Genomic DNA, 14,859 nt, shown 5'->3' on the forward strand with positions numbered 1-14,859 from the left:
CCCCCGTCCTGGGGTCAGGTGGGGGCAAACTCCTCCGTAGCCCCCTGTCCTTCTCCAACAGCCTCTAATCCCTGCGGAGAGCTGCGGGTCACCAGTGGGTGGCTGAGTCTTCTCCAGAGACCGGCAACATGGATTTCCCTCCTCGAGACGCCACTGCTGGAAAAAAGGACAGGCTTTTTAATGAGGGCCTTTTGAGGACTGGAAGGTGGAGGCTGAGGCCGAACGGCTAAGAAGAGCCTTCCTCATGTTTCCTTTCAGGGAATGTCTCCAGCATGGCTCAACATGCCTTTCCGAAGGACCGGCTGGAGGTGATAGGTTCTCCCTCGGAGGAGGGCATTTCCAGCTGCAGGGCTGTCAGGGAGTAGCTGAGGGGGAGAGGCCTTTCTTGGCTTGAGCCCCTGGAGAGCCGCTGCTGGCCAGCGGAGCTGCTGCTGGGTGCGACGGACCGGAGCGTGGGACTGCCTTAGCTTCACACGTGCACAACGAACTCCTGGTGTCTGGGTATTCTGTTTCCTGCATTGCACCGTTCTCACGATTGACTGCTTGGGTCCGAAGGGGAGGGGGAGAGAAAGGTTGGCTGGGTTTGTAATGTCAATCTCACGGGTCCCCTGTAAAGACAAACAGTTGGGTTTGTTATAACGGGGACTCGTCCTGCGTGTTCTTGAGGAAGCCAGGTGCCTCAGAGGTGAAACTGCACCGAGGCAACCCTTTCGCCTGCGTAACGCGGTTGTCAGCAAAGATCCTCCTGCCCTGATCCGGGCAGATCCAGGAAATGTAGAGTTAGCACTTTCTGCCTTCACTTGCAGAGGTGAATCCCCCGCACCCCAAAAAAAAGATGCTCGGCATGTACACCAGCCCATCTCTGTCTGCCTTTTCTTCCTTTCCCAGTGTGGTGTGGTGGTTAAGAGCGGCGGTTTGGAGCGGTGGAGTCTGATCTGGAGAACCGGGTTTGATTCCCCACTCCTACACACGAAGCCAGCTGGGTGACCTTGGGCTAGTCACAGCTCTCTTAGAGCTCTCTCAGCCCCACCTACCTCACAAGGTGTCTGTTGAGGGGAAGGGAAGGAGATTATATTTGAGTCTCCCTTAAGTGGTAGAGAAAGTCAGCACATAAAAACCAATTATTCTTCTTCTACTACTAGAACTCAAGAGCATCCTATGAAGCTGATGGGCAGTAGATTCAGGATGGACAAAAGGAAATACGTCTTTACACGACGAGTGATTAAAATGTGGAATTTGCTGCCAGAAGTTGTAGTGATGGCCCAAGGCATAGATGATTAAAAGTCAATTAGACTGATTCATGAAGGAGAGGTCCATCAGTGGCTACTGCCCATAGTGACTAAGGAAACCTCCATGTTCAGAGGCAGTCAGACTTTGAATCCCAGTGCTGGGAGGCAACATCAGGGAAAGGCCTGGGCTTCTATGCCCTGTTGCTGGCCCTCCAGAGGAACTGGTTGGCTCTGCGTGAGGCAGGATGCTGACCTAGATGGACCACCACTGGTCTGATCCAACAGGGCTCTTCTGAGGGTCTTATGTGGCTGTGTCTAAAACGGCATTCAGTGAATCCAGCCACACGGAGCCGGTGCACCAACAAAGGCTTGTTTTGATTGCTGTCGTGTTCTTGGTCCATCTGCTCTTGCCCAAACCGGGATGTCATTATAGACTCAAGTGCCTGCATGCTTGTAATGAGGAAGGCCTGCTGGGCTTGGCACAAGAGAATGGGGGAAAGAAACACCTGTTTGGCACAGCCTATAAATGCTAACCTGACCACCCCCACCCCCAGACAGCAACAATATTGAAAAAGCTGAATTTTTTTTAAAATGCAAAAGATTTTTTAAAGCATTTCCAGGGCTACTGCCTGGATGTGGTGATGGCTGCCAACTTGGGAGGCTTTAAAGGGGAGTGGACATGTTCATGGAGGAGAGGGCTAGCCATGGCTACTAGTCAAAATGGATACTAGTCATGATGCACACCTCTCCAGAATCAGAGGAGCATGCCTGTTATATTAGATGCTGTAAAGGAACACAGACAGGATGAAAGCTGCTACAGTCGTCTTGTTTGTGGGCTTCCTAGAGGCACCTGGTTGGCCACTGTGTGAACAGACTGCTGGACTTGGTGGGCCTTGTCTGATCCTGCGTGGCCTTTCTTATGTTCTTATGTTATGTTCTTATTTTCTGACGGAAGCTTCTGAGATTTGATGAGATCAAGCTAGCCTGGGCCATCCAGGTCAGGGCAGAAGACACCTAGAGGTGGTTTGCCATTGCCTTCCTCTGCGTAGCAACCCTGGACTTCCTTGGTGGTCTCTCAACCAAGAACTAACCAGGGCTGACCCTGTTTAGCTTCTAAGATCTGATGAGATTGAGCTAGCCTGGCCCACCCAGGTCAGGGCAAAAGAGAAACAGAGGTTGTTTGCTATTGCCTGCCTCTGCATAGTGACCCTGGACTTCCTTGGTGGTCTCCCATCCAAATACTGACCAGGGCCGACCTAGCTTCGCTTCATCCAGCTAGTCTGGGCCATCCAGGTCAGGGCACAGTCACTAGTATAATAAAAATACTTTGGAGTCAATCAGTAAGCAGATTACAAAATATGATAACATTTGAATCTAACAGCAGAGTTTCCCAGCAAGACAATGATGAATTTTGCTGGAATTACAGAACACTGGGGGTGGGGGTGGGTGGGGAGAGGACAATCCATGCAAATAATCTGTTTAAGGCAACAGGGCAATCGGTGTAGGAAAAACTTTATCCCTAATAAAAATTGCTCCCTGCCAGAGCTCTGCGGTGATGCCTTAAGAGAACAGGACAGTATTTTGCTTCCTTAGCACTCATTCAATGAGAAGGGCACTTCTGCCAGAGAACTCCTGGGAGGATTGCACTCTCGCTCATTCTTGGGGGTTATCAGCCTTTGGGCTACTTCCTTTTACAGGGGAAGAATCAGTCCGGCATCCCAGGAGGAAAGGAAATGGGTTCTGAGCCAAGGTCCGGAAACGATCAATGACCCATCAAAGAACTGAAACTTTCTGAATTGCCTTTCTAGCTTGTAATGCTTGTAGGAGCAGCAGTCAAAAGGCCTTGGGTCACCCACAGTCTGCAGTGAGGACAGGCAGGAAGAAGACTTGAAACAATACGGCCACATTGGTGCGTGCCCTTGTTAAATTTAGATTACTGCAATGCACTGTAGGTGGGGCTGCCCTTGCAGAATTCTGCAGCCAGGATGCTGACTGGCATGGGTTGTAGGGACTGTATCACGCCCGTCTAGGCCCACCAACACCTGCCTCCCAATCTGATGCCAGGTACAATTCAAGCTGCTGGTAAGCAAGTGTAAAGTGATGCATATTGGGGCAAAGAATCCCAACTTCACATATACACTGATGGGATCTGTGCTGGCAACGACAGACCAAGAAAGGGATCTTGGGGTGGTAGTGGATAGCTCAAAGAAGACGTCAACCCAGTGTGCGGCTGCTGTAAAAAATGGCAAATTCCATGTTGGCCATAATTAGACGAGGAATGGTGAATAAGTCTGCTACTATCATACTGCCCTTGTACAAATCTATGGTGAATCTATGCTTCGGGGAGGGGCTGTGGCTCAGTGGCAGAGCATCTGCTCGGCATGCAGAAGGTCCCAGGTTCAACCCCCGGCATCTCCAGTTAAAGGGACCAGGCAAGTAGGTGATGTGAAAGACCTCTACCTGAGACCTTGGAGAGCCGCTGCCGGTCTGAGTAGGCAATACTGACTTTGATGGACGAAGGGTCTGATTCAGTAGAAGGCAGCTTCATGTGTTTTCAACACGGAATACTGTGTACAGTTCTGGTCACCACACCTCAAAAAGGATATTGCAGAGCTTGAGAAGGTACAGAAAAGAGCAACCAAAATGATCAGGGGACTAGAGCAACTGCCCTATGAGGAGTGGTTAAAACAGGGCTGTTTAGCTTGGAATGAAGGCGGCTAAGGGGAGACAAAATTGTTCAAGACTTTCTATTCCTTGGCTCCACCATCAACCAAAAGGGAGACTTCAGCCAAGAAATCAGAAGGAGATTGAGACTGGGAAGGGCAGCCATGAAGGAGCTAGAAAAGATTTTGAAGTGTAAGGATGTGTCACTGGCCACCAAGACTAGATTAATTCATGCCATCGTATTCCCTATTAATATGTATGGGTGTGAAATCTGGACAGTGAAGAAAGCTGATAGGAAGAAAGTACATTCCTTTGAAATGTGTTGGAGGAGAGTGTTACTGATACCTTGGACTGCCAAAAAAACAAATCAGTGGGCTATAGATCAAATCAAGCCTGAACTCACCCTAGAAGCTAAAATGATTAAACTGAGGCTATCATATTTTGGTCACGTCATGAGAAGACCAGAGTCACTGGAAAAGACAGTCATGCTAGGAAAAGTTGAGGGCAGCAGGAAAAGAGGAAGACCCAACAAGAGATGGATTGACTCAATAAAGGAAGCCACAGCCTTCAGTTTGCAAGATCTGAGCAAGGCTGTCAAAGATAGGACATTTTGGAGGACTTTCATTCATGGGGTCGCCATGAGTCGGAGGGGACTTGACGGCACTTAACACACACACAAGGGGAGACATGATAGAGGTCTATAAAATTATGCATGGTTTGGAGAGAGTAGACAGGGAGAAGCTTTTCTCCCTCTCAAAATACTGGAACGCAGGGTCATCTGCTGAAGCTGGAGGGAGATATATTCAAAACTGATAAAAGGAAGTATTTCTTCACACAATGCACAGTTAAATTGTGGAACTCCCTGCCCCAGGATGTAGTGATGGCTGCCAACTTGGAAGGCTTTAAGAGGGGAGTGGGCATGTTCATGGAGGAGACGGGTATTCATGGCTACTAGTCAAAATGAATACTGGTCATGATGCATACCTATTCTTTCCAGGCTCAGAGGAGCATGCCCATTATATGAGGTGCCATGGAACACAGGCAGGGCAATGCTGCTGCAGCTGGCTTGTTTGTGGGCTTCCTAGAGGCACCAGGTTGGCCACGGTGTGAACAGACTGCTGGACTTGATGGGCCTGGATCTGATCCAGCAGGGCTTTTCTTATGTTCTTATGATATTTAAAGCCCTTTATGGCTTGGGCCCCACATACCTGAAGGACCGTCTACACACTTATGAGCCTACCCAACCACTGTGGCCAACTTCCAAGACCCTGCTTCGGGTGCCCCCGCCTTCTGAGATTAGGCAGGTGGCAGCCCGGGAGATGTCCTCCTCATTGCATGCTTTTTCCTCAGGAAAGTGTACAATTTCAGTTGTAGAGATTCAAGGCCCCAGCTTGGAGCCTGACAGTCTGATATCACCAGGGTCACCTTGTCTGGGAGCTTACAACAAAGCCAGTTCTGATGGCGGGGAGCACGGGGGCTCCTCAGGAGGAACAAACGTTCTGTTCTACACCGCAGTCAGCTCACTGGTGAGAAATGGATTCTGCAGACCTTGAGTAGGCGGGAAGCAAGAAGGCAGCCTGTGCTAGACTCAAAGCAACGAAGGTACTCAGTTTTGAAAGGGAAGCTGCTTAGCCTGTGTGTACCTGACATGCTCTGAGCATTATGCATGACCTAATATTGATGAATATACATTGCATAATGTGTTGTGCCAAGGTTAAAATGGAGATGCTTAGATGACTCAGCCCATTTCCCCTCACTGTTTCTTAGAAGAAGAAAGTTGGTTTTACACCTCAATTTTCTCTACCTTTAAGGGGTCTCAAACTGGCTTACAATCGCCTTCCCTTCCTCCTCCTGATTAGCTCTTTGAGGAAGAAATATGGTTGCCAACAGGCTCAGAGGGGGAAAAAAAATATCCTGTCCTTTTAATAGAAGCTTAATTTGTGGAAATGAGTAGAAGAGGTTTTTCATGGCTTGGAGAGAAATGTGGTAATTAACATCCCAGTAAACCTCTATAAAAGGGACAGAGCAGTTCCCCCCCCCCCAGCAGATCACAATCCTAAATGAGCCAAAGTTGTAGGGAGGATAGGGTGGCTGGAGGGGTCTGTGAAAGCAGGCCACACTGTGCATGCACATGCATGCCAGGGGAGGTTGCTTTGTGGAGGCCACGTGTTCCCACCCCACACTCTCAGCTGTGCCCACATGAATTATAGAATGGGGGAGACTTATCTCAGCAGTAGTGTGTGCAAAAAGGATCTTGGGGTCTTAGTAGACCAAACACTGAACATGAGTCAGCAGTGTGATGCAGTAGCTAAAAGGGCGAATATGGTCTTGGGCTGTATCAACAGAAGTAAAGTGATGGTATCGCTTTACTCTGCTCTGGTTAGACCTCACCTAGAGTACTGTGTTCAGTTTTGGGCACCACAATATAAGAAGGATGTAGACAAGCTGGAACATGTCCAGAGGAGGGCAACGAAGATGGTGAGGGGTCTGGAGACCAAGTCCTATGAGGAAAGGTTGAAGGAGCTGGGTATGTTTAGCCTGAAGAGAAGACTGAAAGGGGATAGGATAACCATTTTCAAGTACTTGAAGGGCTGTCATAGAGAGGAGGGTGCCGAGTTGTTTTCTGTTGCCCCAGAAGATCAAAAATCAAAAGTTTTCAGCTAAACATTAGGAAGAACTTCCTGACATTTGGAGTGGTTCCTCAGTGGAACAGGTTTCCTTGGGAGGTGGTAAGCTCTCCCTCTTTGGGGGTTTAGAAGCCGAGTCTGGGTGGCCATCAGACAGCAAGGCTGATTCTGTGAACTTAGGCAGAACATAGAGAGGGTAGGAAGGGTTGTGTCGGCGTTTGGCTCTCGTGGCCCTTTCTTACATGCCCAGTGTAATGCCCCTGGGGGTAGAAGAAACGGGACCGGGGATGATACTTTTGTGTGTGTGTGTGCCATCAAGTCATAGCTGACTTGATAGAACCATAGAGTTGGAAGGGACCACCAGGGTCATCTAGTCCAACCCCCTGCACAATGCAGGAAACTCACAACTACCTCCTCCCCACACCCCCAGCAACCCCTACTCCATGCCCAGAAGATAGCCAAGATGCCCTCCCTCTCAAGATGTGCTTAAGGTCATAGAATCAGCCTTGCTGACAGATGGCCATCTAACCTCTTCTTAAAAACCTCCAGGGAAGGAGAGCCCCCCACCTCCCGAGGAAGCCTGTTCAACTGAGGAACCGCTCTAACTGTCTGAAAATTGGTTCTTGTAGGTTATCCGGGCTGTGTGACCGTGGTCTTGGTATTTTCTTTCCTGACGTTTCGCCAGCAGCTGTGGCCGGCATCTTCAGAGGAGTAACACTGAAGGACAGTGTCTCTGTTTGAAAATTCTCTCTAACGCCTAGACAGAAACTCTTTTGATTTAATTTCAACCCGTTGGTTCTGGTCCAACCTTCTTGGGCAAAAGAAAACAACTCGTCACCATCCTCTCTATGACAACCCTTCAAGTATTTGAAAATGGTTATCATATCGCCTCTCAGTCTTCTCCTCTTCAGGTTAAATATACCCAGCTCCTGTCTGAAGAGAAAAAAAATTCCAGGAGAAAGGCTCTACTTGTTCTCTTTTCTCATTATGCTCTGGTTGCCAACAGCCTAGAGAAGAAAATGCTCTGTCCCTTTAAAAGAAAATCAACGGGTGTTACTTGCCAGGTGATCTTCAAAACCACCCATACTATGAAAAGTTTCAGCTGCCCCTTGTAGCATTAAGCCTCTGTTAAAGCAACAGGACATTTCCCCCCAGGCCTGTTGGCAACCTTATACCCCCCCCCTCTTCCAGGTGTGATTCCTTGCCAAGTTTCACTGCAGAAAGAAAACTGAGTTACAGTTAAGGGCTTGCATACAGCAGAGGTTTGCCCCGGGATACTTATTCAAATAAGGGTACACCTCTGCCTTCCAGGATGGAGTGGTGGTGGGGGGAGCATAAGGTTTCTGCCTTGATGGGTTTCAGGGAGAATTCTTACACCTGTGTGGGGGAAGGCCCCTTATAAAGCTGGCTGAGTCAAGGGCACTATTTTTAATTGCTACTTATTGTAGTTGGTTGAGGAGTAAATCTTGATTTATCCAGAGGTGAGTTTATTAAGAAGTAAGATGCTGCTTATTTTTAGGAAACATTATTGGTGTTATTTGCTTGTCTAATTTACACACATTAGAACACCTGAAAACTCTCTTATTTGGCTGTCTTCATGTGTGGACTAAAATATCTGTACTGGGAGAGCATGAGGTGTAGAAAGTAAAATCTATGTTTTTATTGGCACTGAAATAAAAGCAGTCGTCAGCCAATATCTGCTCTGTTAAGAGTACAATTGTGGAAACAGGATAGACAAAAGTCCTCTCCATCACTGTGCATGTACCGATAATTAACCTATAAAACACCCGGCCACATGATATTGGAGGGGGGCAGCACTAACTGAACTGACATTGAAAGGTGGTGAGGGGTCTGGAGACCAAGTCCTATGAGGAAAGGTTGGAGGAGCTGGAGAGGAGAAGACCGAGAGTTGATAGGATAATCATCTTCAAGTACTTGGAGGGCTGTCATAGAGAGGAGGGTGCCAAGCTGGTCTGCAGTGGAACAGCTAGATTCAAACCCAGTAACACCTTGGAGACCAAGAAGAGTTTTTCGAGGTATGAGCTTTTGAGGAATGGAGGGTCCCTATCTGACGAAGGGAGCTTTGACTGTTGAAAGCCTATACCCACTAAATCTTATGGGTCTCTGAGGTGCTCCTGGACTCAAATCTAGTTGTTTAAGCACTGTCTCTCTTGCACGCTGGTTTCCAACCAGGGGTCCGTGGACCCCCAGGGGTCCGCGAAAACTAAATTAAGGTCCGCGAAACAAAGTTATAAACCCATAATAAATTAATATTTTCAATTAAAAGTTCTCTATTATAAAAATATATTCAAATATTATTCTAAGTTTAATGTTTAACTAACAGTTATGATTAAAGTTTATTTTCAAATTCTCCGAATTTTTATTTTGATCCTTGTGGTCCCTGCATCGAACAAAAAAGTCCTAGTGGTCCCTGGTCAAAAAAAGGTTGGGAACCACTGCTCTTGCATGATACCCAGGTAGAAATTTGAACAATCAATCAATAAATAAATAAATAGATGGGAGACCACCAGGGAAGTCCAGGGTCACTATGCAGAGGCAGGCAATGGCAAACCACTGCTGAACGTCTCTTGCCTAGAAAACCCTACAGGATCACCGTAAGTCACCACTTTCCACCACCAGTAGGTGATATGAAAGACCCTGGATAGTCACTACCAGTCTGAGTAGACACTACTGACCTTGATGGACCAATGGTCTGATTCAGTAGAAGATAGCTTCATGTATGTTCATGTGTTCATTGGTTCAGGGTCACCGGTCGCTGAAGGGGACCCGTTCTGATGTGGGAAGAGGATTACTTTGGAAGCCTGACTCTGCTCCCAGGCACCTTGGCTGAGCTTGGGGCTACGGCAGGACTGGAACATGTGTCTTTGGAGGAGGAAGATCGAGATGAATGGGATCTCACCTCTGTGGTGTACATGATCGATTCCACTCTCTCCATACTGGACTCACTGGAAGAAAACGGCTTCTACCGTTTTCTCAACAAACTCTCCGAAATTGCACGAGAGATGAAGTCCGTCCTGGCTCTGGCTCGCAAGTGGAAGGTGGTCGAAGTCACTGGCCAAATTGAGCACACCCTGAGACCCATCCATAGAATGGTGTCTTGCTTTGGCCCAAAGAAGGTTTACTGGACTCTTCTGAATACGAAGGACTTCTTGGAGGACGTTGGAGGCTATGACTGGGGAGGAGAGGATTGCTTGGAACATCTGACCATGCTCCATGAACACCTGGAGGAGTTGAGACCTGGAAGCCGTCTGAGCTTCCTGAGGAGCCTTCGTGAGCTTCTGGTGGCCCAGTGTGAACCTCTGGTGTGGTTGGCCAGCCACTCATTGATTGAGAAGAAGCTGGGCAGGCAAAACGTATTTGCCCGGCTGATTTTGATCAAGATCGACCTGGAAATTGCCCTGGCTGATGGAGAGTTTCTGGAAGGGATGCAGGAGATGCTTGAGGAACTGGACCATCTCCAGGCCATTGACCTGCATGAGTAGAGGTCCTACGCAGGTGCCTCACCTGTGCCTCTGGGGTCTGGTGTCAATTCCCATGGGCAGAGAACATTCCAACCCATAACTTGGGAGTTGTTCCATTTCCATCATTCTTAGTAAACACATGGATAACCTAATATTTAAATTGCTATCAGATTCTGCAGTTCATGGTGTCCCAGGGGTATTGAAATGGCCTTTTGTTGTTAACTATTTGGCTTTTGAAAGGTTCAGGAATTGGTAAAAGTTCTCTCCTGTCATCAAATGACAGACCTCCTTTTTTAGAAATATAATTAGGGTCTAAGTTCCCCAGGATGGTTTTTGATAGATTAGAACTCTTAAGTGTCCGAAGGAAATGAAGGGCTGGTGATTTCCACCGTGGTTTAGTATGAGTTGTAAATACCTGTCCTTCGAAAGCCAGTAGGATTGCCAACTTCCAGGGGGTACCTGATGATCTTTCAGAATTATAGCTGCTCTCCAGATTACAGGGATCTGTTCCCCTGGAGAAAACGGCTGCTTTGGAGGGTGGACTCCATGGCATTATACCCTCCTGAGGTCCCTACCATATTGAAACCAAGGCTCCATCCCCAAATCTCCAGGAATTTCCCAACCTGGAGTTGTCAACTCTAGCAGTCAGCCTTTCCATGAAGCTTGGTGTGGGCATGGCTGCCTGCCAGTGAATAATCATGCCCACTTGGCATCCAAAGGCATTTGTAAACATGTTGCTTCCATCTGAAAAGCTAGTATAGGACATGTCCCTTGAAGGTACTGTTTGGCTTGGTTGATTATCCTCCTGCTGTGACGTTGAAATATCTTTCACCCCTCTGTGACTTGGCCCTTAGAGTTTCTTTCTTTCTTTCTTTCTTTCTTTCTTTCTTTCTTTCTTTCTTTCTTTCTTTCTTTCTTTCTTTCTTTCTTTCTTTCTTTCTTTCTTTCTCAGGGATCCCCAAAAGGGATGCTAGCTCTGGGTTAGGAGGTGGAGCCTAGGGAGGGCAGGGTTTGGGGAGGGACCTCAACAGGGTATAATGCCATAGAGTCCACCCTCCAAAGCAGCCAATTTCTCCAGGGGAACTGATCTTGATCATCTGGAGATCAATTGTAATAGCGGAAGCTCTCCAGCTGCCACCTGGAGGTTGGCAAGCCAAGTTCCCAACCTATTTCAGCCTGTAGACACCTTTGGGATTCTAACATAGGTTGGTGGGTGCGGCCACAAAATGGCTTCCTTGGGAGGTGCGGCCAACCACTGATAGGGTTGCCAGGTCCCCCTTTGCCACTGGCGGGAGGTTTTTGGGGTGGAGCCTGAGGAGGGTGGGGTTTGGGGAGGGGAGGGACTTCAATGCCATAGAGTCCAATGGCCAAAGTGGCCATTTTCTGCAGGTGGACTGCATCTCTATCAGCTGGAGATCTGTTGTAATAGCAGTTGGCAACCCTTACCACTAAGTGTCAGAAAGCGAGCTGATGCATAACTCTTAGCAGTAACACTTCAGCATTTCAGGAAGATGCTCTGTTTAACAGGATGCCTTTTAAAGAGAACATATTATTTAAAAATATATTATTGCATGCACACACAAAAAGCCCTTTTGCAAAAAAAGAGAAAAAACATTTATCCTGGCTTTCCCCTTTATGTGAGCCCTTCTTGTACGTGCCCGATTACGTTTAACCTGCACTGTTACCTGTAACAAAGCCAAGTTGGTGCAGAACGGCTGGTGAGAGCTCCTTGCACAGGTGTACAGTTGGAAAATTCCTGAAGATTTGGGAGTAGAGCTTGGGGAGGGTGGGGGTTTGGAAAGGAGAGGGACCTTAGAAGGCCTTCATTTAAGTTATTTATTTCATTTATACCCCACCTTTCTCCCCTACGAGACGCCAAGGAGCATACATCCTTTTACTTTATTTTATCTTTACAACAACCCTGTGAGGTAAGCTCTCCTTCCCTGGAGGTTTTTAAGAAGAGGCTAGATGGCCACCTGTCAGCAATGCTGATTCTATGACCTTCGGCAGATCATGAGAGGGAGGGCACCTTGGGCATCTTCTGGGCATGGAGTAGGGGTCACTGGGTATGTGTGTGGCGGGAGGTAGTTGTGAGTTTCCTGCATTGTGCAGGGGGTTAGACTAGATGACCATGGAGATCCCTTTGAACTCTATGATTCTAGGTTAGGCGGAGAGAATGTGATTGGCCCAAGATCACTCAGCAAATTTCCATGGCAGGAATGGGGATTTGAACTTGGGTCTTCCAGATCCTAGTCTGACATTATTCATCACTATACCATACTGGTTTTGGAAGGTGGGTTCCATTGAGACCACCCTCCAGAGCAGCTATTTTCACCAGGGGAACTAATCTCTGCAGTCTGTAGAGCAGTCGTAATTCTGGGCGATCTGTGGGCCCCACCGGGAAGTTGGCAACCTGACTTTCATGAGTCAGGGTTGGCACCTGACAAAGCGAGCTCTGACTCATCCGCTGGAAGAAAAGTTCTTGGTCTTTCAGACTGGACTCCTGTTCCGTTTTGCTTCTAGGGTTGCCAACCTCCAGGTGGTGTCTGGAGATCTCCTGGAATTATTGCTGGTTTCCACCCAACAGAGATCAGTTCCTCTGTAGAAAATGGCTGCTTTGGAGGGTGGACTCCATGGCATTATACCCCGCTGAGGTGAGTCCCCTCCCCAAACACTGCCCTCCCCAGGCTCCATCCCCCCAAATCTCCAGGAATGTCTCAACCCAGAACTGGCAACCCTCTTTGCTGCAAGGGTCGGTGGCCCTCAGATTTCCGTGCAGAAAGGCGGCATCAAAATGCTGGAAATCAATAACTCAGTTTGTACGTTGCTCTTCAGAGGGCAGGGCTGCACACTCAAGTCACCATCCTAGCAACCCTGCAAGGTAGGCCAAGGTGAGCGCGACAGCCCGGTGAGTTGTGTCAGGGCAGAACGAAGCCTTGAACACAAGGTCTGCTCGGGTGAGGGCAACTGAAGGTGGTGAGCATGTTGGAGAACCAGGGAGGACCACTGCTAGGGTTGCCAGTAGGGTTGCCAGGTCCCTCTTTGCTACCGGTGTGAGGTTTTTGGGGCAGAGCCTCAGGAGGGCGGGGTTTGGGGAGGGACTTCAATGCCATAGAGTCCAAGTGCCAAAGCGGCCATTTTCTCCAGGTGGACTGAGCTTTATCGACTGGAGAGCAGTTGAAATAGCAGGTCTCCAGCCTGTACCTGGAGGTTGGCAGCCCTAGTTGCCAGCTCTGGGATCAGACATACCTGGAGATTTGGGGGGGTGTAGCCTGAGGAGGGGGGGTTTGGGGAGGGGACAGTCTTCAATTGGAATAAATGCCATATAGAGTTTACCTTCCAGGTGAACTGGGAGGGGCTGTGCAGAAGGTCCCAGGTTCAATCCCTGGCATCTCCAGTGAAAAGGACCAGCTTTTAGGTGATGGGGAAAACCTCTGCCTGAGACACTGGAGAGCCGCTGCTGGTCGGAGTTGACAATATTGGCCTTGATGGACCAAAGATCTGATTCAGTATAAGGCAGCTTCATGCGTCTATCCTCTTAGTATTAAGAAAGGCCCAGGTTCAAACCCTGGCATCTCCAGTTAACGGGACCAGGCAAGAGGGTGATGTGAAAGACCCTTTTCTGCCTGAGACCCTGGAGAGCCGCTGCCGGTCTGAGTAGACAATACTAACTTTGATGGACCCAGGGTCTGGTTCAGTAGAAGGCAGCTTCATGTGCTCTGTCGCCTGGAGCTGAGTGGTGACAGCGGGAGGTCTTCAGGCGCCGCCTGGAGGTTGGCGACCCTAGCCCCAGCCCCCCCCCCCCGCACTCCGCCTGGCCGACCCCACGCGACCCGGCTCCCGGCTGGGCGTGTGAATGGAGGGAGCGAGCGGGGTGGTGGTGGGGGCACCTGGGCTAGGGTTGCCAGCCTCCAGGCGCTAGCTGAAGATCTTCTGCTATTACTACTCCTCTCCAGCCGACAGTGTTGCGGTAAACGGGGGTTCGGGGGGGGGGGAGAGACCCAAGACCATTGTTTCAAGAAACATTTATTTGGAGCAGCTGCAACCCAGAGGTGCTAATGGGCAGAAATCTCTGAGTCCCGATCATACTGAGGAAGGGATATTTATCTAAATTCAAGATATGACAGCCCATCACCATTTAGGGCAGGGGTGGGGAACGTCAGGCCTGGGGGCCATTTAAGGCCCGTGAAATCATTTGGTCTGGCCCTTCGTGGGTCCTGGCAGATCTCTAGCTCATAAGGATCTAAGACTGGTGATCCGCCCCCTCCTGTGGGCAGGAAAAACCTCTATTCAAGGCAGATGTGATCTTGTTTTGCCAAGAAAGGGAACCTTCTTTCCCCCTTGCAGAAGAGTCATTAGCTATGGAGCTGCTAGACCACCCAAGAAACTGTGTTAACCCTTTCCCACCCGGGCCATGGGGAAACGTATTGGTCGGCTAATTTTAAGTTGATAATTTTGTATAGCCCGCGAATGATGTTATAAATATCCAAATGGCCCTTGGCGGAAAAAAGGTTCCCCACCCCTGATTTAGGGCATATCTGATTGTATTACAGACAGAGAGGCGGCAGTATAGTAACGGTTGCACCCCGTTCTTGTGATGGTTCACTGTAACCCTCCGTGACTCTTGCCCCAATGACTAGCACACAGACCCCCAGAGATCCCCTGCCCAGCAACAAGCTATTCCCTTGCTGTCCTAATATATTTCCAGAAAGGAAAAAAAAGATTGGTTCTCGTAGGTTATCCGGGCTGTGCGACCGTGGTCTTGGTCTTTTCTTTCCTGACGTTTCGCCCGCAGCTGTGGCCGGCATCTTCAGAGGAGTAACCCTGAAGGACAGTGTCTCTCAGTGTCAAGTGTGT

This window comes from Euleptes europaea, chromosome 12 (genome assembly GCF_029931775.1).
Source record: "Euleptes europaea isolate rEulEur1 chromosome 12, rEulEur1.hap1, whole genome shotgun sequence".
NCBI classification, from domain to species: domain Eukaryota; kingdom Metazoa; phylum Chordata; class Lepidosauria; order Squamata; family Sphaerodactylidae; genus Euleptes; species Euleptes europaea.